The sequence below is a fragment of the Lithobates pipiens genome, unplaced genomic scaffold (genome assembly GCF_037356315.1).
Source record: "Lithobates pipiens isolate NorthernLeopardFrog02 unplaced genomic scaffold, aLitPip1_a1.2 Scaffold_16, whole genome shotgun sequence".
Classification (NCBI taxonomy): domain Eukaryota; kingdom Metazoa; phylum Chordata; class Amphibia; order Anura; family Ranidae; genus Lithobates; species Lithobates pipiens.
In genome coordinates, this window is record NW_027507748.1 from 629,562,783 (window position 1) to 629,585,874 (window position 23,092).

The window sequence follows — 23,092 nt, forward strand, 5'->3', positions numbered from 1 at the left end:
CTCTCTGTGGACCAAAACAATCATTTTCCAATTGGTGCATTGTAAAAAAAATGGTGGGGAGTAAGAGGTGTGTTTGCGGAGCACTGTTAATAAGCAGGACTGCAGAAATAAGGCAAGGGCAGCCAGTGCATTCACTGTCTGTAATGAAACTCACACCGACCACCAAGCTAGAAAGAGGCACGCTGATCAGCAAGGAGGGGAGCATAATGCTTTAAAAGAGTAGCAATGCTATGGGGGAAGCACCCCAAACCGCCAATGTAATGGAGCACTCACCACTGATAATTAACATTATCTGATTCCCGAAGGCTTACGCAGATATACTGCAGAAGAATGGCTCCCCTGAGCGAAACCCTGTACGGGTACATCCTTCTGCTTTTCCGCCACCAGAGGGCACATGAGCGCTGCTGGAGGCACCCAATGTGCATGGCCGGCTGGCATGATCTACCGCTGGCCACATGCAATCTCGTGCACAAGTGCAAGCACGGGTTTCGTGTGTGTAAACACACAAATCCCTGTGCTTTCAGGGGAGAGGAGACATGTCATTTGTTCCTATTAAGTAGGAAAAACAATATGTCTCCTCTCCTAGTCACTCCCATCCCCACACAGTTAGAACACACTAAGAGAACACACAGTTAACCCCTTGATCTCCCCCTAGTGTTAACCCCTTTCCTGCCAGTGACATTTACACAGTTATCAGTGCATATTTATAGCACTGATCGCTGTATAATTGTCAATGGTCCCAAAAATGTGTCAAAAGTGTCCAATCTGTCCGTTGCAATGTTGCAGTATTGCTAAAAATCGCAGATCACCGACATTACTAGTAAAAAAAAATAATAATAATAAAAATGCCATAAATCTTTCCCATAGTTTGTAGATGCTATAACTTTTGTGCAAAGCAATCAATATCGCTTATTGCATTTTTATGTAAAAGAATATATATATATGGGAAGTTCACTGGACCCTGAAGTAGCAAGTCCTGCTTGAGAGGAAGATGCCAGAATGGTTCAATTGACAAATGAAGAACCATGGAAAACCAAGCCCTCAGTGGCCAAAACAGGGTAATTAGAATCACAGAGGCTTTTTCCTTCCATATCTTGTTTATCTGTATCTTGTTTAGCACCAGTGGGATCATCTGAAATGGCGGGAGGGCATACCCTAGACAAAACTCCCAGGAATGCGCCAGAGCATTAGTCCCTAAGGATCCATCATCTGGGTGAAGAGAAAAGAATTGAGGGAGCTTCGTATTTTCTCTGGAAGCAAACAGATCCACTTAGGGCTTTTCCCATTTCTTGGTGATCAGAGCAAAAACTTCTGGGTTCAGGGTCCATTCTGCTTCCTGAATAGTTTGTCTGGATAGGAAATCTGCTACTTTGATCAGAGTACCTTTGAGGTGGACTGCTGATGACTCTCTGCCTACTCCAGAATTTTTGTGGCCAGCAACTGCAGAGTCCTGTTTCTTTTACTACCCTGTTTGTTCAAGTAGGCCACAGTTGTGGCATTGCCTGACAAGACCTGGACATCATAAAAATGCCATAAATCTATTCCCTATTTTGTAGATGCTATAACTTTTACGCAAACCAATCAATATACGCTTATTGGAATTTTTTTTTACCAAAAATATGTAGAAGAATACATATCGGCCTAAACTGAGGAAATTTTTTTTTTTTAATTTGGGATATTTATTATAGCAAAATGTAAAAGATATTGTGTTTTTTTCAACATTGTCGCTCTTCTTTTGTTTATAGCACAAAAACTAAAAACCACAGAGGTGATCAAATACCACCAAAAGAAAGCTCTATTTGTGGGAAAAAAAGGACGTCAATTTTGTTTGGGTACAGTATTGCATGACCACGCAATTGTCAGTTAAAGCAATGCAGTATCGCAAAAAAATGGCCCGGTCGTTGTGCAGCAAAATCTTCTGGGGCTGAAGTGGTTAAAATTGCTTGCAGCTGTAATGTATTTTTGGATCCCGGCAATATAGATAAAAACCATTAATACAAGGGGACCCCCAGATCAAATTTATATGTAGAGAGAACATTTTCCACTCCTTTCCCCTCCTCTTTCTCTGAATCTTCATTGGAGTGAGCAGGGGAATGCCCCTCCTGGGTAGCAGGATCTACCTCTGTCTCCAGGGGTTGAAAGTGAGCCTTGCGAAGATTCTGAGGTAGATGCTTGACTCAGTGCTGGATTTGCTAAAGAAGAACGAAAAAACTGAATGGTGGCATTAAGTTCTTTCTGGACCGAGGTAATCAGATTGCTGCATGTGGATGTAGAATCTTCTTTAACAAGGGCAGCAATGCATTTTTTACATAGCGGCCTTTTCCACCCTTCTGGTAATTTTGCTTTGCATGAGGGAACTTTTTTTTAACTGTCAGGTCAGAACTCTTAGCCTGCCATAAACAAAGAACAAAAATACACCACAGGTGCACAAGGAAACAAACTAGGACTCCCAGTGTGCAGACAGGCTCCAGCCACCATGGGGGGGGGGGGGGGGGGGGGGGGAAGAGAGAGCCCAGAAAACAGAGGTATACCTCAGAAGAATCTCTAACCTGAGCCTTGCTGGTGCTTGTGCCTGTCGCCACTGCTGCAGAGCCTGCTTTCTCCATCACAGGCTTGCTGCATTCCATGTGGCTGTAAGAACGCCAGTTCCGAACTCCATTAGCCCCCCTGCACCAAGCCAGAACTGGAAATAGGTACCAGCCCAAAACCTGCCTCTTCCCCCTGCACTTGGGGCTGGAAATTATGGCGCAATCCTACTTGGTGATCGCCGCTCCTCCTGGATACCTAATTTCTGGGCTGACACTCCACTAAGCCATCACCAAGATGGCTGCGGTGCATGCGCAATAGCACTGGACCAGCGGGCTGAAAAAGTTAAAAAAAAGGCCGCTGCCAGCCTCACCGCCACCTAGGAATGGTGCAACATCTGTCAGTATGGGCTCTCCCCGAGCAAAGAAGGGGGAGAAGAAGCCCATTAATCAGCCATCTCAGGTGGAACTGGGGGGATCGGTAAGCTCTCCATTGGGAAAAAATAATTGGTGGAGGCAGGAAACCTCATCTCTCAGGAACAGCACCTTATGCCGCGTACACACGACCGGACATTTTGACAGCAAAGGTCTGACGGAACGAGTCCGTTGGACAATTCAATCTTGTGTGGGCTCCATTGGACCTTTGCTTGCCAAAAATACGGCGGACTTTAGAAATAGCACATGTTTTAAATTTTTCCACAGGAACTCTGCCACACCGAGAAATCTGCTGGTGTGTATGCTAGTCTGACAGACAAAAAAGGACGCTAGGGCAACTATTGGCTACTGACTATGAACTTCCTTATTCTAGTCCGGTCGTTCGTCATCACGTTCGAATACGTCTGACTTTGGTGTGATTGTGTGTGGCCAAGTCCGTTCATTCGGAAAGTCCATCGGAACTCCGGTCGTGTGTACGCAGCATAAGAGGTCATGGCTCCCCAACAGGTGTTCCCACCGGCTGAAGGAAAGACAAGAACTGACATGTGGTGGGGAGAAGCCTCCTTTTTAATTTTGATGGAAGAGGTGTTTCCTTTGATCTGGTGGGAGGAGCCACGATCTCTCAGGTGATATCCTGAAAGACGTTTTGGGAAAAAAGTATTTGCGTAACATAACTATAAATTAAGCATGATGCCAAACATACTTGAAAATAGATCTGAGGTTTAAATATACATCAAAGTGATATGTTAAAGCTGCAACTTTGCAAAACTGTTGCAAACTTGGCAATCTCTTTTTCCTGATTCTTTTAGGCTGGCCCAAAGATTATATAAATCATCATCTGTGCAAAGCAGGTTGCAGCTAAACTGGATATTTATTCTTTGGCATCTAACGGCTGTAAGGAATACGTTTTCTGCTAGGAATGCACATAGAACACAGCTAAAGGAGCAGCTGCAAGTTTGTGAACAGTACTGTGGCTTTATTTACAAATATATATAATTCATTAGGGATTTTACTATATTGTGGAAAAACAGTTTTTCTTGTAAAGTTCCACTTTAAGATTTTATTGGTGCCAAATTTCATACTATCAACTGCCTATGAAACTTCCTAATCTTGTAAACGTTATAATGGTCTCCTTGGAGAATGTAAATTTGAATTTAACCACTTGCCTTCCACAGGCCCCTTTTAAACAGCCTGATCATGTTTACATCATGTTTACAGTACTTTGAAGGTACCATTAGCACCCTTATGATAGCAATAAATTCAAATGAATAAAGTGTCAAAAACATGTTATTTATAATAAATAAATAAAAATAACAAATAAAAGTAAAAGCAACCCCTCTCTCTGCACACTTTGCGAATGTAAATGTGAGCATGTTAGGTAACACATGCGAATGTTGGTGTGTTCATCCTTTACCGTTTACTTTAAATTGATATCCTATAAAAGCTTTTAAAGCATTTCCCAAAGGCCAATTTTGGGCCTTTGCCAGGTGAGTGCAATTTTAAGATTAATATATATTATGTTTGTATGCACTTGCAGTTACACAAATTTTGTGGGACATAAAAGATTGCAGCTGCCGCTATTTTATTCTACAGGGCATCTCATTTCAGAAAATATACAATTCGTTTGGGGTTTTCAGTTATTTTCTAGCCAAAAATGCAGATTTGATAATATGTACAAAAAATATAAAATATTATTTGAGATGCAAAATGGTTAATTAGTAAATCTGAATCACACTGTTTTGCACTGTTAGTCTATTTGTTTCTTAGTGAACAAAGAAAGTTTATGTTTGTGAATAATGTAACTGACTGAGTTTATAAATGGGGACATTGTTGACGGTCTAGACATGATTGTGTCCACATTTCAGATGGGTCTCTGTTTTAAGTGCAATGCGATTTTTATTTTACAGTAGGATCAATACATCTATTGTTGGCTGCCTGTATGTCTCATGTCACCCCAAGACTGAAAAATAAGCAAACATTTTTTATTTTTATTTTTTTCTGTACAATTCTTTCTTGTCCAATATATGTCAAATCCTTTTAGTAGTATAGTTTTGCAATGAACTGCAACTTCTGTACTATGGCAAAGTTTCCTGGGCTGATCTTCACTTGGCATTTGGTGTCAATAAGCAACACCCATCATTTAGCTCTACTCTCCACCATACTGCTCAACAAAGAATGTTGCAAGAAATATACTCTCTATTTGCTTACGTATGGAACATTTAAAAAAGTAAATTGTTACGCGATTACATGACTAGTATAGTACACTTCTGTACCACATACTTTTTGAGGTGCATTTTCATATTACTGTATATATCTAGCTACCATTTTGCTTATACTATATGTGACACGTGGAATTAGAGGTTCTCCAGCCACCAGTATTTGTAGAAACATAAAGAGTGTTGTAATAGATCTGATAACAGCGTCACAAGAATCTCTTCTGCAAAGTGGTGGAGTTTTGCACCCAGAGAAGCTATTTTAGAAGTTAAGGAACGTAAACACACATTTTGTTGCAGAATTCTCTCAAAGATGGGACACAATGCAGAAAAAGTATTGCAACTAAGAGCCGGTTCACACAGCGGGCGATGCGAGGCGACACGACTCGCCTCGCCTCGCTCTCGCAAGTCGCCCCCGTTCTGTACAATGGAACCGTTCTGAGAGGAGCGACTCGAGTCGCTCCGACTCAGAAAAAAGGTTCCTGTACTACTTTTGGGCGACCTCGGGGCGACTTGCATTGACTTCTATACAGAAGTCATCTGCAAGTTGCCGCTGAGGTCGCGGCAGGTCGCGGCAGGTCGCGGCGAGGCAAGTCGGAGTCGCCTCGCCTCGCCTGCAGTGTGAACCGGCCCTAAGGACTACTTGAATTTGTTGCACACATAGGTACTATCAATAAAATGTTGCACGGGTTACATACATTTGGCACAAATCTCCTGACTACATAAACACCCCTACAAATGTGTCTCAAATGATGTAACTAATCACCCTCAATAACTATGTAAAAAATACTTGTTAACCAAGAAAACTGACAATTTATCTACTTTGACACTAATTTATGGGACAATAGATCTCAGATCTTGAGGGCTAGGCCATCCCATTTGACCTGTCCACTGCTAATTTTGCGAAGAATCGGCCATGGGGTTGATTTACTAAAGGCAAATAGACTGTGCACTCTGCCTGGGCATTTTCTGATGTTAAGCTTGACTTTCCAAAGAATACCCAATCACATATATATGCCTTTAGTAAATCCACCCCTCTGTGTCTCTGCTACAAAATTCCCCTAGGAGGATTAGCATTTTAAATCACTTTTAAATCCTTTTTATAGGAAATATTCCTTCATCCAGTGCCTTATTATAATTACTAATTATTGGGCTACCCTCAATTACTAGGCAGCTAAAGATGCTTTTTCACATAGTAGTATAGTTTTGCAATGGACTGCAACTACAACTGTATTATGGCAAGGTTTCCAAGGCCATATGTCTGCTGGCCACAGTCACAATCTTTTTCTTTTACCTTTGTGTCTGAGTATAGATGTATGTTTGTGCCAAGCATTCTTTAACTGCTTGAGGACCAGCTGCCATAGTTATACATTGGCAGGTTGGCTCCCTGGGCGAGCCATCGTTGGCTGCTTTAAGAGCACTAGGGGGTGCACGTGCACGTGAACCTGCGGCATGACGGCGGAGCCAATGCTCATTCCCGGCGGTTGCGATGTCTGCCGGGCACCCGTGATCGCTTCTGAGAGAGACAGAATGAAGGTCTGTCAATGTAAACAGACAGATCTCCGTTCTGTCAGGGGTGAGGAGACTGATCAGTTGTTCCTACTGCTTAGGAGCAACAATCAGTCTCCTCCCCCAGGCAGTCCCATCCCCTCACAGTTAGAAACACTCCCTAGGTAACACATTTAACCCCTTGATCGCCCCCTAGTGTTAATGCCTTCCCTGCCAATGACATTTATACAGTAATCAGTGGCTATTTTTAGCACTGATCGATGATGATAAATGTCAATGGTCCCAAAAAAGTGCCAGAAGTGTCCAATCTGTACCCTGCAATGTTGCAGTCCCAATAAAAATTGCAGATCACAGTAAAAAAAAAATTATAATAAAAATCCCATAAATATATCCCCTATTTTGTAGACGCTATAACTTTTGCGTAAACGAATATTTTTTTTTTCCAAATTTGACGGTCTTTTTTTGTTTATAGCGCAAAAAATAAAAACTCTAAAGGTGATCAAATACCACCAAAAGAAAGCTCTATTTATGGGGAAAAATAATGTAAATTTTGTTTGGGTACAGCACCACATGACAGCGCAATTGTCAGTTAAAGCGATGCAGTGCCTGGCCTGGTCATTAAAGTGGAGTTCCATCCAAAAGTGGAACTTCCGTTCATTTGTCTCCTCTCCCCCTCCGGTGCCACAATTGGCACCATTTCAGGGAGGAGGGGGGACAGCATACATGTCTTTGGCAGGTATCCTGTTTGCACTTCGGGGAGTCTGGGCTGCGACCCGTGACATCACCGCAGTACTCCCTCCTCCACCCTCCTCCTCTTCCTGTCGCCAGGCCAGTAGAAGAGAAGATCGGGGCCTCACACATGTGCAGTAGGGTTACCGGCATGAAGCCATAAGGCTACACTGCCGGGTTCCCTTACCCACAATGGCAGCGACAGCACCTGACAGCTGATGGAAACATCAGCTGTGGTGCCAACATTGCTGGACTCCAGGACAGGTAAGTGTCCTATTGTTGCAGCTGCTGGCTTTTAATATTTTTTTTGGGGGGGAGGAACAGCACTTCAAGGGGGCAAATCTACCTCTACCTCTCCTGGAAATCTGTTTCAAGCATCTTTTAGTAAAACAATATTTTCTAAGATTACTTTTGCACTTTCCTCCTACTAGTTTGAGGTCACTTTAATTATGTTAAAAAATGTACCTCGCAGAGTTAAAAATTACTAAAAAATTTGTATAAATGTAGAATATTGGCAAGCATTAATGATATGTTTAGTTAAAGTTATTGTACAGCACTTTGATTTTTTTAAACATGATTTGAATAACAGAGTGCTAAATATAGTTGGTAACCAAAGTAATTGCAGCTTTTCGTTTAATCTCTCAGCTTGTAATATCTCATGTAACAATTTCCAGGGCAATTATTTCTTCCCTATGTAATTTGATTAAAGCCTTCTATATAATTTTGTGTTGGAAAGTTACATGTGCTTAGTAAAGCAGAAATAAATGGCATCAAGTAACAGTGACAGAAACTATTTCCACCACATGCAAAAACTATTGGAAGATATATAAATATCTTACTCTTTCTACGTCTTTAGAATGTAAACTCTTTGCATAAACAAGGAGTTTTACAAGGAGTTTTACCATTATTTGAGTGTGCGCATATACCCATTAAAAATTAGCAACATTTATGCCCCGTACACACGGTCGGATGTGTGATCGGATCATGTTGACGGAAAATCCGATCGTGTGTGGGCTCCATCTGACTTTTTCCGTCGTAATTTCTGAAGCACAAAGTTTGAGAGCCGGATCTAAAATTTTCCGACAACAAAATCCGCGTAAATTGCGATCGTGTGTAGACAAGTCCGACAAGTGTCATGCGTTCTCCGAATAAATTATGAGACGGAAGCAATCGGTCTGGTATAACTAGTGTTCGTAATGGATATAGCACATTTGTCACGCTGCAGTGTTAAAAATTGTTTAATGTAGCGCATTCTCTCTTTCTTTATAATGCTAGAAAAATGAAGTTGTTTTGCTGCTCATATTCACACAGACTTCTCACAAACTTCTTTCTTTATTCTTTCTCCTGATTTCATGAATATAATATTTTTATTTGTCAGATCTCCCGAATAATTATTTTAGTTTTATGTTTTTAATATTTTTAAGTATTTTGTGCTTTTTTTTCCCAAGATCTCAATTTTTAGAAAATTTTTGGTTATCTCCGTATTTTTTTTGGTGGGTTTTGTGAGTCAAGTTTCCATAACACCATTATTATCTTGTATTTTGAAACCTCAAGGAGGTTGGTTTGTGTCCCTTGTTAATTTCACATTGTATTTAGGAAATGTACCTGCCTACTCACAAATAAACTGGGCTTTTTGAAGTAAAACACATAGGCAAGTATTTCTGAAAAATAAATGCACCTTTATTAAGGGTCATAAGAAAATAAAGAGGAAGGCAATGCTGGCGAAACTGATGAAATTGGCGAAGCCTTTGGCCCCCAGGGCACACATCAACTATTTAAAAGCAAAATTGGTGGCCTGAGGAGTCCATAAATAAGGGAGTACAGTCTGGTCCAGAAGTCCAAGAGATCAGGAACAGCAACAGATGACATCTATGTCCCCAGGCTGTGGTCATATAACAGCCTGCATCTTTTGTCAGACCAGACTGAACCCAGGCTATCACACTCTTGTCTTCCTTAGACACTTCCTTCCAGGCTTCCTTCCAGGCTGTGGCTCTACTGTTGTAGTTGTGGCAGGAGGTGGAGGAGGAGGTGGGCGATGGTCAACCTCCTGGCTGCCACTTGCCACAGCCTCCTCCCGGCTGAGGTCTTCCTGTGTATGAAAATGGGACATAGTTTTAGTTTTTTGTTCATCAATCACACAATTTGTGGCTCATGACTGTTGCAAATTGAATGTTAATAAATAGAACAGACTATCATTCTGAGCCCAGCATTTATCATTCTTGTCACAATCATTTTTGGTCAATACTGTCTATTGATATGTAAAACACTTTGTTAAATCAGAACTTACTGATCAATAATAACATCTAGTTAACATCATTAAATTTACGACAATAAATGTTGAACAATTCTGACTCAAGCTGGGCTCCTCCACATGTTGCTGCCTGGAAGGCCCAGGTTGGACATCGGAAGCATCAGCTGGGGGGAAGGAAGCCTTGAAGGAAGAGTGGAGAGTGCTGGCCTGGGTTCCCTCTGGTCTGCCAGAAAATGCAGCCTGTCATAGTACCACAGCCTGGGTACATAAACGTCATCTGCAGCTCCTGATCTCAGGGAAATCTGGACCTTCTTGTGCTGCCCCAGATATATACTCCTCATGATACCAATGTTGGCCTTCTGTCAGGGAACTCACACAAAAAGTGCTCATCCTCATGCAGCAGCTGCTAACCTCCATTCCGCTAACATCAATAACACAGCAAGTGCCCATCCTCATACAGAAGCTGCTAATCTCCATTCCACTAACGCCAATGTGCATGCACAGAATCTTAGAGTGAGACAAATGGAGTTCAGAATTAGGAGCAAGGCGCACAGTGGTGGAGAGTCTACATGCCTATAACCCCTTAGGGGGGATGTGGATCTGGTGAGTGGGGACCTAAAGAGGGAACGACACGGAAGTCACCAAATATACATGATCACGAAAGTCACCTTCTTCTTCTTTTTTCTTGAGCTGGGATCCTGGATGTTGCTGAAAATTACAAGATACTAGCTGAACTTTATACACTGAGCACTTTTTTAGATATAAACTTTTTCACAATTATTTCAAACCTGAAGGTTGAAGATTACTGAATTTATACCTAATGCTATATGATTATTTTTATATATGATATATAGTTTCTGTACGGTCTAATTTACCTTATGTGAGGATTTGGACTGGTAGTCATAGAGTTTATTTGCACAAGTATTATCTTTGTATCATTTTCGCACTGCTTTGCACCTTACAATTTTCACTATAGCACTTATGCATCATATTGCTCTATAACTTAGATATGCACTTTACTAGTTTGTAATTTTTGCACATGTACGCTTAAATCACGGTATTATTATATAATAGAGACCTGAAATATCTCCTGCGTATACAGAGGAGTAGGACTGTGTACGGAGGAATATATATCTTTTGGGCTCTTGTACTGTGTACGGGGGAATATCTTTGGGGTCTCAATCTAGAGGGAGGCACGCTGTACACAAATATAGGTCCATCTTATCACCCTTTATCTACCTATTTTTTCTTTTACCCTTTGCCTCATTTGCAATAGCCTTTTGGTCTCTTTTTTCTTTTCCCTACCCCCTGAGGGCCATTATTTTACTGTATGCTATTGACATTATCAGTGTATACATATGGTTGGCATAGGGTTATACACTCTTTGATATAATCTATCCCTTACAAGTATTTGATAAATATTTTGGGCCACATGATATAGGTAATAACAAGCCAGTAGAGGTTAAAGTAATCCAACAGAGGTAGCGCCAATAGCCCATACCAATATTCTAAAGAGCTAACTACCCCATATCACAACACACTGAAAAAAAATAAAACATTTTGTATATTTTTAGTTTTTATTTTGTGCAAATAATCCTGCGTGCTTCATACTCAACATTGCCCTACCACAAAAGTTCATTCATGCCTTTAACTGCTTTAACCATTTGGTGTCCACGCTATAACCGAATGATGGCTACAGCACGGAACTGAATTTCCGGGAGGCCATCATATGACTACCTCCTCTTTGCACGCTCCCTGCAGGGGGCGCATGGTGCGCACTTTAAATACTGAGTCACCGAAAGCTCGGTAATTGCTTTTTATTCCTCCTCACGCTGACAGTGTGAGGAGAAAAAAAAGCTGATCACTGGCTTATGTGCAACGGACATCGGTCCTGAAGAGGAAGTAAGCACATCTGTCTCATCTGTGCCAATCAGTACTCCCTGCCATTGCCACCTGCCATTGCCACCTGCCAGTGCCCACAGTGCCCACTAGTGCCACCTATCAATGCCCATGTGTGCCACCTATCAATGCTCACAAGTGCCACCTATCAATGCCCATCAGTTGTGTTAATCAGTGCCTCATCAGTGCCACCTAACAGTGCTGCCTATCAGTGTAACCTACCAGTGCCCATTATTGCGACCCATCAGTGCCCATAACTGCCACCCATCAGTGCCCATCACTGCCAGCTATCAGTGCACCTATCAGTGCCCCTTCTCAGTGCACACCAGTGCCACCTATCAATGCCCTTCAGTGCCACCCATCAGTACCACCTCTCAATGTCACCTCTTAGTGCCCACTAGTGCCGCCTATTAGTGCCCACCAGTGGCGCCTATCATTGCCCACCAGTGCCTCTTTATTGGTGCCCATCAGTGCAGCCCATCAGTGCCCATCAGCGCAGCCCATCAGTGCCCATCAGCGCAGCCCATCAGTGCCCATCAGAGCAGCCTATTGATGCCTGTTTGAAAAATTTTATAACAAAATAAGAAAAAATGTTTTTTTTTAATTCGGTCTTTTTAATTTTTTTAACAAAAAATAAAAACCGCAGAGTTGATCAAATACCACCAAAAGAAAACTCTATTTATGGGAAAAAAATGAAAAAAATTTCATTTGGGTACAGTGTCGTATGACCGCGCAATTGTCATTCAAAGTGCGACAGCGATGAAAGCTGAAAATTGGTCTGGACAGGAGGGGGTTTTAAGTGCCCAGTAAGCAGGTGGTTAATGAAGGTCAGATGCTTCCTCTTTCTGCATCCCAGTGAAAGCAATTTTCCATCAACTGACAAGCAATGTAGTATACTCCTTTTTCTGTTGCGACCCTATACTTGCCCTCCTGTGTGTCTGCACTGTGCTCAGATTTCAGTCCATGCTCTGTCCTGGATTCTCACTATGCTTCTGTTATCAGGTCCCTTTACCCAAAAAGTTCCCAAAACCTCTAGAAGCCAGCAGTCCCCTGTTGCCTTGGACAATTTAAACTTCAAAGTGGTTGTAAAGTCAGAAGGACAATACATTCTCTGTATTAGGGTAGAAAACCTTCTCTGTGCCTTAACGCCTAAAACATCTTTATCATTCTTTTCAATGTAATGATTTAACAGTTAAATAATTTGCTGTATTGGTGGCTTAAATACAGTTGGACTGTCTAGACTCCAGACAATCCAATAATTCTATTTAGTTAAATTAAGGAAACGGGTGTAGGCACTTGATTTAGTTCTCTGTGTCCTTATTGTAAAAGTTCATTTTGAAAAAGCAGACCTTTTGTAAACATCTGCAACTGAATGTTTATTTGATTAGTACTTAAAGAAAAAAAAAAAAGTTGATACATTTTTTTCTACAGTGGGGACTGAGTTACTTGGTTCACATTGGTTTCAAAGTATAAGTGAGGTAAAAACAATTCTTTTGCCAAACTCCGGTAAACCAGCTCTCTGAAAAAAAAAATACTCACCACCCCTGATGCCAAGGCTACCAAGTGCACAATCCTCTCCCAATGGCTGCTCGACCAGCAGATGACAGCTGAGTATAAACAAAGGACCAGGGTCTTCTGGGTGAAGTGATTGACCAAAGATGTACATGACTATATTTGGCCAGTAACATCACCATGTGTAGCTTTAAGGCCTCCCCAAGCATGCTGTTTAGGAACTGGAGTATTTTCAATCTTGTCCTTCAAGCCTCATGCACATGAAAAGTTCCTCTCCCTGCTGAACAGTACTTGAATTTTTTTTTTCCACTGGTATGTGTCCCCTATGGAATTGTCCAGCTCGCCATGCCCTTTTTTCAACAATAACTATGTTCTTCATTTAGTTTGGGGTTTGTGAACTTCCCATTGTATTTACCCAACCAGGTCTGATTCACTCATTCTTAATTACACAAAGGGGTAATTTACTAAAATGGGAGCATACAAACTCTGGTGCAGCTGTGCACAGCAACCAATCAGCTTCTAGGATTTATTGTCAAACCTTAAGGCCCCTTTCACACTGGGGAGGTTTCGGCCGTCGGCAGTAAAGCGGGGTGGTTTTAACCGGCCACTAGCGGGGTGGTTTTAACCCCCGCTAGCGGCCAAAAAAGGGTTAAAACCGCCGCTGCAGTGGCGCTTTGCCGGCGGTATAGCCGCGCTGTCCCATTGATTCCAATTTGTAAGAGCGGTTTAGGAGCAGTGTATTCACTGCTCCTTTCACCGCTCCAAAGATGCGGCTAGCAGAACATTTTTCACTGTCCTGCTAGTGCACCGCTCCAGTGTGAAAGCCCCTCGGGCTTTCACACTGGAGTGAAAGGGGTCGGTTTTTTCAGACGCTACACAGGCGCTATTTTTAGCCCTGTTGCGCCTGAAAACCGCCCCAGTTTAAAAGGGGCTTAATTGAAAAAGCTGGCGTTAGAAGTTGATTGGTTACTATGCACAACTGCACAAGATTATGTATGCACCAGTTTTAGTAAATCTCCCTCAAAAGGTGCAGTCTTTCAATAGCAGTAACACAGAAGTTTTTATTTCTATAACTTATTGATCCTGCCAGTAGATTTGCAATTTTCTACTTCCTTTTAATAGACTAAGCTTTTCAGCAAAAGCAGCAGTTGCAGAGGTTGGGGCAAACCATACAATATTGACAGGGGTGCTTACAGTGGTCAGTCTTTATTTATTATTATTATTGTATTAGTATAAACACTTTATATACTGTACCGCGTTTCCCCGAAAAGAAGCCCTACCCTGAAAGTAAGACCTATCGTGATTATCAGAGTGGGTTGCAAAATAAGCCCTACCCTGAAAATAAGCCCTATCAAGCCCTATCAAAGTTCACAAAAAAACTGTAATCCATTACTGTATACTGGTGCAGTGTCTCTGTTTATTTCTGTATGAATAACACAATGGGGGTTATTTACGAAAGGAAAATCCACAAGTGCAGTCGTTCTAAATCTAAGAGGTAGATCTGAAACGAGTGGAAGCTCTACTGATTTTATCATCCAATCATGTGCAAGCTAAAATGCTGTTTTTTTATTTTCCTTGCATGTCCCCCTCGGATCTACAACAACTTTGCTTCCAAGTGCACTTGCAGTGCAAAGTGGATTTTCCTTTAGTAAATAACCCCCAATGTTTTACAGCCACTGGACATTCTTTTCTCTTGTCCCGGCTGATGTCTGCAGCCCCTTCCTCCTCAGTGTATGGAGCGGGCTGACGTCAGCGGGATCTCGGCTCTTCTCTCTCTTCCTCTTCTCCCCACTGATGTCTACGGCCCCTCCCTCTGCAGTACTCAGAGCAGACTGACGTCAGCGGGGATCCCAAGGGAGCTGTAAAAGTATTTTCTACACTCTACAGTATAAAACGGTGGACACACTGTTGGCACACTAATGTACCAGTATAATATTTTTTATCAAAAGTATTTCATAAGGATTTTAAGCAAGGTGGATATTTTTAAGTGATTAAACTGACTCATGACCTGACAGCGAGAGGTGGGGTGACACAGGAACTTTTTTGATTTATTTCAGGTTGATTTTTAGAACATGGAGAGGGGTAAATGTTACAGCACAAGCACTGTGCTATCTATCATGCTTCCAAGGCACAGAATTTTTTTTTTAGGGTTACAACCACTTTAATCACTTCTCGACCAGCGCACAACGATGTATGTCGGCAGAATGGCACGGGCAGGCAAATTGGCGTACAGGTACGTCCATTTGACATTGTCACCCTGCCATCACGTGCATGCCGGTCGGGACCCCCGTGAGCCCGGTCGCAGGTCCTGCAGACTCGATCACCACGGGGATACCCGCGATCGTCTCACGGGGAGGCTGAACGAGGAGATGCGGAAGTAAACAGCATCTCCCCGTTCTGCCTAGCAACAAGTGACACTGATCTCTGCTCCCTGTGATTGGAGCAGAGATCAGTGTGCACTAACACACAGCCCAGCCCCCCACAGTTGGTAACACGCCCCTAGGACACACTTAACCCCTACACTGCCACCCCCTGGTTAACCCCTTCACTGCCAGTGTCATTTACACAGGAATCAGTGCATTTGTATAGCACTGATTGCTGTATAAATGACAATGGTCCCAAAAATGTGTCAAAAATGTCCGATGTGTCCGCCATTATGTCGCATGTCACAATAAAAATCGCTGATCGCCGCCATTACTAGTAAAAAAAAAAGATTAATAAAAATGCCATAAAACTATACCCTATTTTGTAAACATTATACATTTTGAGCAAACCAATCAATAATCGCTTATTGCAGGGGTGGCCAACCCGCGGCTCTCGAGCCGCATGCGGCTCTTTGATCGGTTTCCTGCGGCTCTTGCGTTCGGGCTGGTTCGGGCTGTTTCATTGCGGTGACAGGCAGCCCGAGTCTCTGCACTCCTCCGCTCCTCCCACACATCAACAGCCAATCAGCATGTAGTGTCCCCAGCCCGCCACATTTGAATACATAGGCGCTGGAGTGAGGCTGAAGGGGGGCAGAGGAAGGAGAAACACGCTGTATCTGAAGCCGATGAGATACAAAAAGGTATGGCCACAAGTGTGCAGGTTACTGATCTGTCCTCCCTTCTCCCTCTGTCTTGCTCTGTACTTTTTTTTTTTTTTTAATAACGGTTTCACCTGAACACTGATAAGATCTGCTCAGCACATTCTCTGTCTATTGATAGTGTGACACACGGCTGGCTGTTAACCATTTCAGCTTCTTTTCACTTATTTATCCAGAGCTCTGTGTGTGCTGCATGCTTTCTGTGATGTTTTTTGGAAGAATTTACTGCTAGTTCAGGCTAGAAGACCCATTAACTATTTATTGTTATCCTGACCAGTTCACTGTTTGTAAGACAATTTGTATTTTGGAAATTAGATGAGCTGCTGTCTTCTGTCACATGGATGTACTTTCAAAGGAAGATTACTGACCTGTGGTCTTTGTAGTGTTAAAACAGTGTGTGACATTTACAATAAATCCAGCTGAGCAAAAGTATGTGTGTATGAGGAAGGGATGGGGTGATGCTCATGTGTGCCCATGCGTATGATGTGGCTCTTTGTGGTAACTCGGTAAAAAATGTGGCTCTTGGTCTTCGTCTGGTTGGCCACCCCTGGCTTATTGCAATTGTTTTTACCAAAAATATGTAGAAGAATACGTATCGGCCTAAACAGAGGAAAACATTTTTCTTTATATATTTTTGGGGGATATTTATTATAGCAAAAAGTAAAAAATAATGTGTTTTTTTTTTTAATTGTCACTCTTTTTTTGTTTATAGCGCAAAAACGAAAAACTGCAGGGGTGATCAAATACCACCAAAAGAAAGCTCTATTTGTGGGAAAAAAGGGACATCAATTTTGTTTGGGAGCCACGTTGCACGATTGCACAATTGTCAGTTAAAGTGACGCAGTGCCGAATCACAAAAAATGGTCTGGTCTTAAGCCAGCAAAATGGTCTGGTCTCAAAGTGGTTAATACCGTGAATAAATAGAACATCCCCTGAAAATAAGCCTTATGCCGCATACACACGACTGGACTTTCCGGCAGAATAGGTCCGACAGTCTTCCCGATGGACTTTTCAGTGGAGTTCCGATGGACTTCCGAACGAACGGACTTGCCCACACACGATCACTCCAAAAGTCCGACTGTTTAGAACGCTGTGGCATACAGCATGTACGACGGGACTAGAAAAGATGTTCAAGACCCAGTACGCCACCCTTTGGGCTCCTTCTACTGATCACGTGTTTATCTTGTGTTAGTAGAAGTTTAGTTAGAGATGATTTGCGCTATTCAGACTCTAGCTTATTCCGATTGTTTTACTGCGGTTCAGTTTGTGCTTGTGGGGTTTATATCTGGCTTTCAGTGCATGTTGATCAGTTCATACCTGTATATCAGGGTGTTCTGGTCCGCTTGTTTCTGTTCTTCAGCTCGCTCTTCACAGGCCTTGCTGTTCTTCAGTGCGTTTGTTTAAGTTTGTTCTGACCAGCCAACCAATTTGAAGCCATGGTGCATGGATGTACTCGTTCTCGAGTTTGTGCTGTGTGGGGGCTTGGTGTTGGGGTTGATGTTGTGCAAAGAATGTTTGTTTTGTGTAATCTGCTTGCAATGTTATGTGCAAAAGTACAGACTGTGGCCTCCCATTTTGCTGACCATTGGGACTTTCCCAACTGTGGAGGGGTGATAGATAGGAAGCATGTACACATTGTGCTACCACCCAATTGGGGGTCTTACTATTACAACTACAAGGGGTTTAATTGTGTAGTGTTAATGGCGGTAGTGTCGGCACAATATGAATTCATGCATGTGGACCTGGGGAAGAATGGCCGGATGTCGGATGGAGGAGTCTTCGCCCAGACAGAGTTCTACCAGCGTCTCCAGACTGGTGGGATGGGATTGCCACCTGATGCGGATAACGTGCAAAGACTCCCCTTTGTCTTCATTGAAGATGAAGCCTTCATTCTGGGTGAACACCTGATGAGGCCGTTCCCCCAAAGAACCCTCACCCCGGAGAGGAGGGTTTTTAACTACCGGCTGACCAGAGCGAGAAGAGTTGTTGAGAATACCTTTGAGATAATGGCCAGCCCGTTCCGCCTGTTTCTGACAGCAATTAATATGGCAGACTACAAAATAAACCACATCATCATTTGCTGTTGCATCCTACATAATTTGTTAAGGAAACATTCTCAAAATAATTTATCGTCAGTTGGGCCTGAGGCCAGACTTATTCCTGAACCTTTCCTGACAGGCCTAGATACTGGCCATACTGGCTTGGCAACCCAAACTGCCTGTCAAGTTCGGGAGAGATATGTCAATTATTTTATGGGTAGAAAATGTTTAAAATTTATATTAATTGGGGGGCGCATGGGCAAAGCCTAACATGGATGACGCTTCCTGCTAGTGCTCTGCACTCCCTGCCGCCACTTTAATTATCTAACCGACCTAGATCTTGTGCCCACTCTGCACGTTATCACTCCCTCAACCACCCCAGCATCAGGTGGAATGGTGCTGACGGGACACCGGGGCAAAAACAAGCCGAAACTGAAGCCGATTAAGGAGGCCCTCACCGTGCCTCGTCCAAAATGGCGGCGAAAGCCCTTGCGAGTCAGCGAGCAGCATCCACACCCAGACGGGAACTGTCTGAAAGCTGGGAAGAGAACGCAGATGATCCATCTTACGGCAGCAGCTTCCCCCCACTATCATCGTCAGGTATGCTGCAAAGTGACTTTCTTATACACATTGAGGCCATGCTCCAGAAGGCCTTGAAACCCACATCAGATCAAATCACTGATAGACTCTCGTGGGAAATCCGCGAAATAGGCCAGCGTACCGCAGACTTGGAGACCAGAGTTGATGACATAGAGCTCCCTCTGCATGAACATGCCCAAGAACATACCGCGCTCCGAGAGGAAAACACTTCTCTGCTTTCTCGCCTGGAGGACGCGGAGAACCGCTCACGTAGGTCCAACCTGCGGATCCGGGGGATTCCCGAATCTATAGACGATGTCCAGTCCTTCACAACGGCCCTGTTCCAGGAGCTGGCCCCCTCCATACCTATTGAGCGCTTAGAATTTGATAGAATTCACAGAGCCCTCACCCGCCGGCAGGCTGATGGGCCACCGCGAGACATCATTGTCAAGCTGCACTTCTTCCGAGCGAAGGAGCAACTCCTTACAGCAGCCTGCAACATAGATTCGCTATTGTTCCAAGGCCATACCTACCAACTCTTTTCGGACTTGGCCCCCCTCACCATCGCCAAACGTCGAGCCATGAAGCCACAGCTGCAAGTCCTAATCCAACACCACCTGAAGTACGCCTGGTGGGTTCCCGTTCGCCATTCAATTTGCTTATCAAAGTCAACAACACACCTGTAGTCACTGCTCCCCCGTTTTTCAATGCACTCTCCCCTGGACAGATTTTTCCTGGTCCCAGGGACTGAGCATTGCTTACTTGGGCGATTTAGCCTAGCTCTTTCGTGCTCGTACCAGTACTTGGCTCGCCCCACGTACAGAGCCTTAACTCTTCTTTCCCCTTTCTGTTCCCTTCTTCTTCTTCCAGTTGCCCTTCCCCCTCTTATCCTGGGTCGGTCGGCTACCACGGTCTCACCAATACGTTGTACCTTTTTCCACTCCCCATATATGGCTCCCTTGAACATACTCTCTCTTAAAGTCAAGGGCCTCAATTCCCCTAATAAGAGGGTCAAGGCCTTTCAAAACTTTGCGTCTCTGAAGGCTGGGATTGTGGCCTTGCAAGAAACCCATTTTGCTATACACCAAACCCCGAAATTTTTCAGCTCTCGATACCCCCAAGTCTTTACGGCCTCGGTCGCTTCAAAACACAGAGGGGTACTGATAGCTTTCCACCACTCCCTGCCGTTTACCCCCATAACAGAAATAAAAGATCCGGAGGGTCGTTATATTATCTTAGTGGGCCTTCTTCAGGATGTTGAAACCACACTAGTTTCCTATTATGCCCCTAATAGCAACCCAAACCCTTTTTTCTCACACCTCCTACAGGTCATTAAAAAGCACTGTAAGGGTATGCTCTTTATCTGCGGTGACTCTAATTTGACACTACACCCCCATCTAGATAAGTCGCCATATACGTTGGAACATCATTCCATTTCAGCCCAATTTCGTGCACGGCTACAGGCAGCATCCCTCCTTGATACTTGGAGGGAATGCAATCTCCTAAAACGGAACTACACCTTTTATTCATACCCACACAGGTCTTTTTCGAGGATCGATCATATCCTGACCCCAGTTGCTTCCTTCCCGGTGGTGCTCCAATCCACTATCTACCCAATCCCCTGGTCTGACCACTGCGCAGCGATTACCACTATCTCCTCGTTGATCCCTCAGGCCAGAGATAGAGCCTGGTGCATGAACGAGGCACCAATCTTACTGTTTCGACATTCGCCACGCTCTGACAGAGTATTTACAACACACTACCACCCCTGAGATTTCCCCGGTTCTTCTCTGGGAGGCGCACAAACCTGTAATTAGGGGTAGCTGCATTTCGCTTGCCACCCATCATAAAAAAGATCGGAAGTTAAGGCAGCAACAACTCGAGGCAGATTATCACCAACGTTTTATTTAATTCCAAAACTCTCCCACAGAATCTCATAGACTTAATTTTGAAAAAACTAAGCTTGAACTGGATCTCCTGTTGGCTGAATCGGCGGATAAAGTTTTACGCAGATCCAGCCACACAATTTGCACCAAGGCTAATAAACCAGACACATTTATGGCCCTGCGTCTTCGACAGCCAGACAGGATCCGTAGACCCATTCGACTCAAGCTGGCCAAGGACTCCCATACCAGTAACCCTATTCGGGTACTTGCTGAATTTCGAGAGAAGAGATTGGCTGACTTATATGCAGATAGAACTCAGTTCCCCCTGCAGCAAGCAGAGGCCTTGCTTCAGAATCTGCCCATTCCTGAGTTACCACAGTCTGCCAGAGAGTCTATGGATGGCTTGGTCACGGTTGAGGAAGTTCTCATGGCCATAAAATCCCTTAAACCCCATAAGCGCCCAGGCCCAGACGGTTTGCCCGGTAACTATTACAATAATTTTTTTTATAAAGACATCTTAGCCCCACTCCTTGCTAAATCATTTAACGCACTACTGTGGGGGCAAGCCTTTGGCAGAGACACCCTGACAGCCACCATAGTCATGATCCCCAAGCCTAACACTGACAACACCCTGTGGTCTAATTTTTGACCTATATCCCTACTTAACGTGGATATCAAAATTCTAGCCAAAATTCTGGCACAATGACTTAACCCGCTTATTGGTAGTTTGATCCACAAGGATCAAGTGGGGTTTATCCCCAACAGGCAGGCCAGCGACAATATCCGACGTGTTGTTTTATTGCAGCACCTAGCAAAATCACGCTCAATCCCTATGCACCTCCTGTCCCTGGACATAAGAAAGGCGTTTGATACTATCTCCTGGCCCTACCTACATTTTATTTTTCAGCGCTGGGGTTTTGGTACCCATTTCCTCCAATGGATTACATCCCTATATTCTGATCCCCAGGCCTCGGTGAAGTACTCTGGGTTCTGCTCCCAGAGCTTCCCGATACAGAGGGGAAAGTTGCAAGGTTGCCCCCTGTCACCATTGCTCTTTGCCTTGGCAATTGAGCCCCTGGCAGCATTGATTCGGGCACATTCTGATATCTGGGGCCTGGAGATAGCCTCAACTACCCATAAATTATGTCTATTCGTGGATGATGCTTTACTATTTATCACCTCTCCGCATACCACTATCCCCAACTTGCTCCAACTTCTCGACAAGTTTGCTCGGATCTCGGGCCTGGAAGTCAACCAGGCCAAATCCAGAGCCCTCAACGTGTCTCTCCCACAGGCCACTGTCACGCTTCTCCAGGGTAATTTGCCTTTTCAGTGGTCCGGCTCCTCTATCCCCTATCTGGGCATTAAACTAACTAGTGACCCTGCTGACCTGTTCCGTGCAAACTACCTTCCCATGTTGAAGCACCTCTCCTCCATACTCCAGGACTGGCGTCCCCTCTGTATCTCTTGGATGGGATGAATTGCTGCTGTCAATATGTCTCTGCTCCCTAAACTCCTATATCTCTACAGGGTCCTCCCTATATTGGCACCCCCCTATTTCCGCTGTATCGTCCAGAGTCGGGTATTTAAGTATATATGGGGTTCCGTAAGGCCAAGGGTACCACGATGTGTTTTACTTCGCCACAACACGGCTGGGGGGTTGGGGGTGCCTAATTTCTCCTGCTACTACCACGCAGCTCAACTGGCCCAAATAACATTATTCCATGCCAAATCCGAAATCCCCATATGGGTGTGTCTGGAGGCAATAGATATCCACCCTATTCCCCTTGCAAATCTCTTATGGCTCCCCACTTCTGCACGCGACCCCATAACCAATCCTTTAACCCTACGCTCAATGAAACTTTGGGATAAATTGTGGAGACCATTTAAGTTAATGTCCCCACAATCCCCACTCCTCTCCTTTCTGGGCCATAGACAATTCTACCCGGCCTACACTGAACCTGCCTTGTCCCGGGCCTGGGCTCAGGGGAGCTTAACCCGTATTTGTGACTTAGTGACTGATGGTGCAATTAAAATGTTCCCGTCCCTTCAAGCCCAAGCCTAACTCTCTCCTAAGGAATGTTTCCGTTACCTCCAAATATCTCACTTTGTGCAAGGGGTCATCGGCTCTGCAGCGGACATGGGCACTTTATCGTTATTTGAGAAAATGTGTGACTCGGATCCGCATGCTCCGGGCATCATATCCCAACTTTACGCGCATCTTACCTCTCCGTCTGCGACAACCCCGACCTATGCACAACATTGGGCTAGGGACCTATCTCTGGTCCTGGATACGGACGACTGGGCCGATGTCTGGCATAACACTAAACTTTCATCATAAAATATTGTTGCTCTTGAAGCGAATTATAAAGTTCTCATGAGATGGTATCTGGTCCCGGACAGGATCGCAAAGTTTTTACCATCGTATTCGCC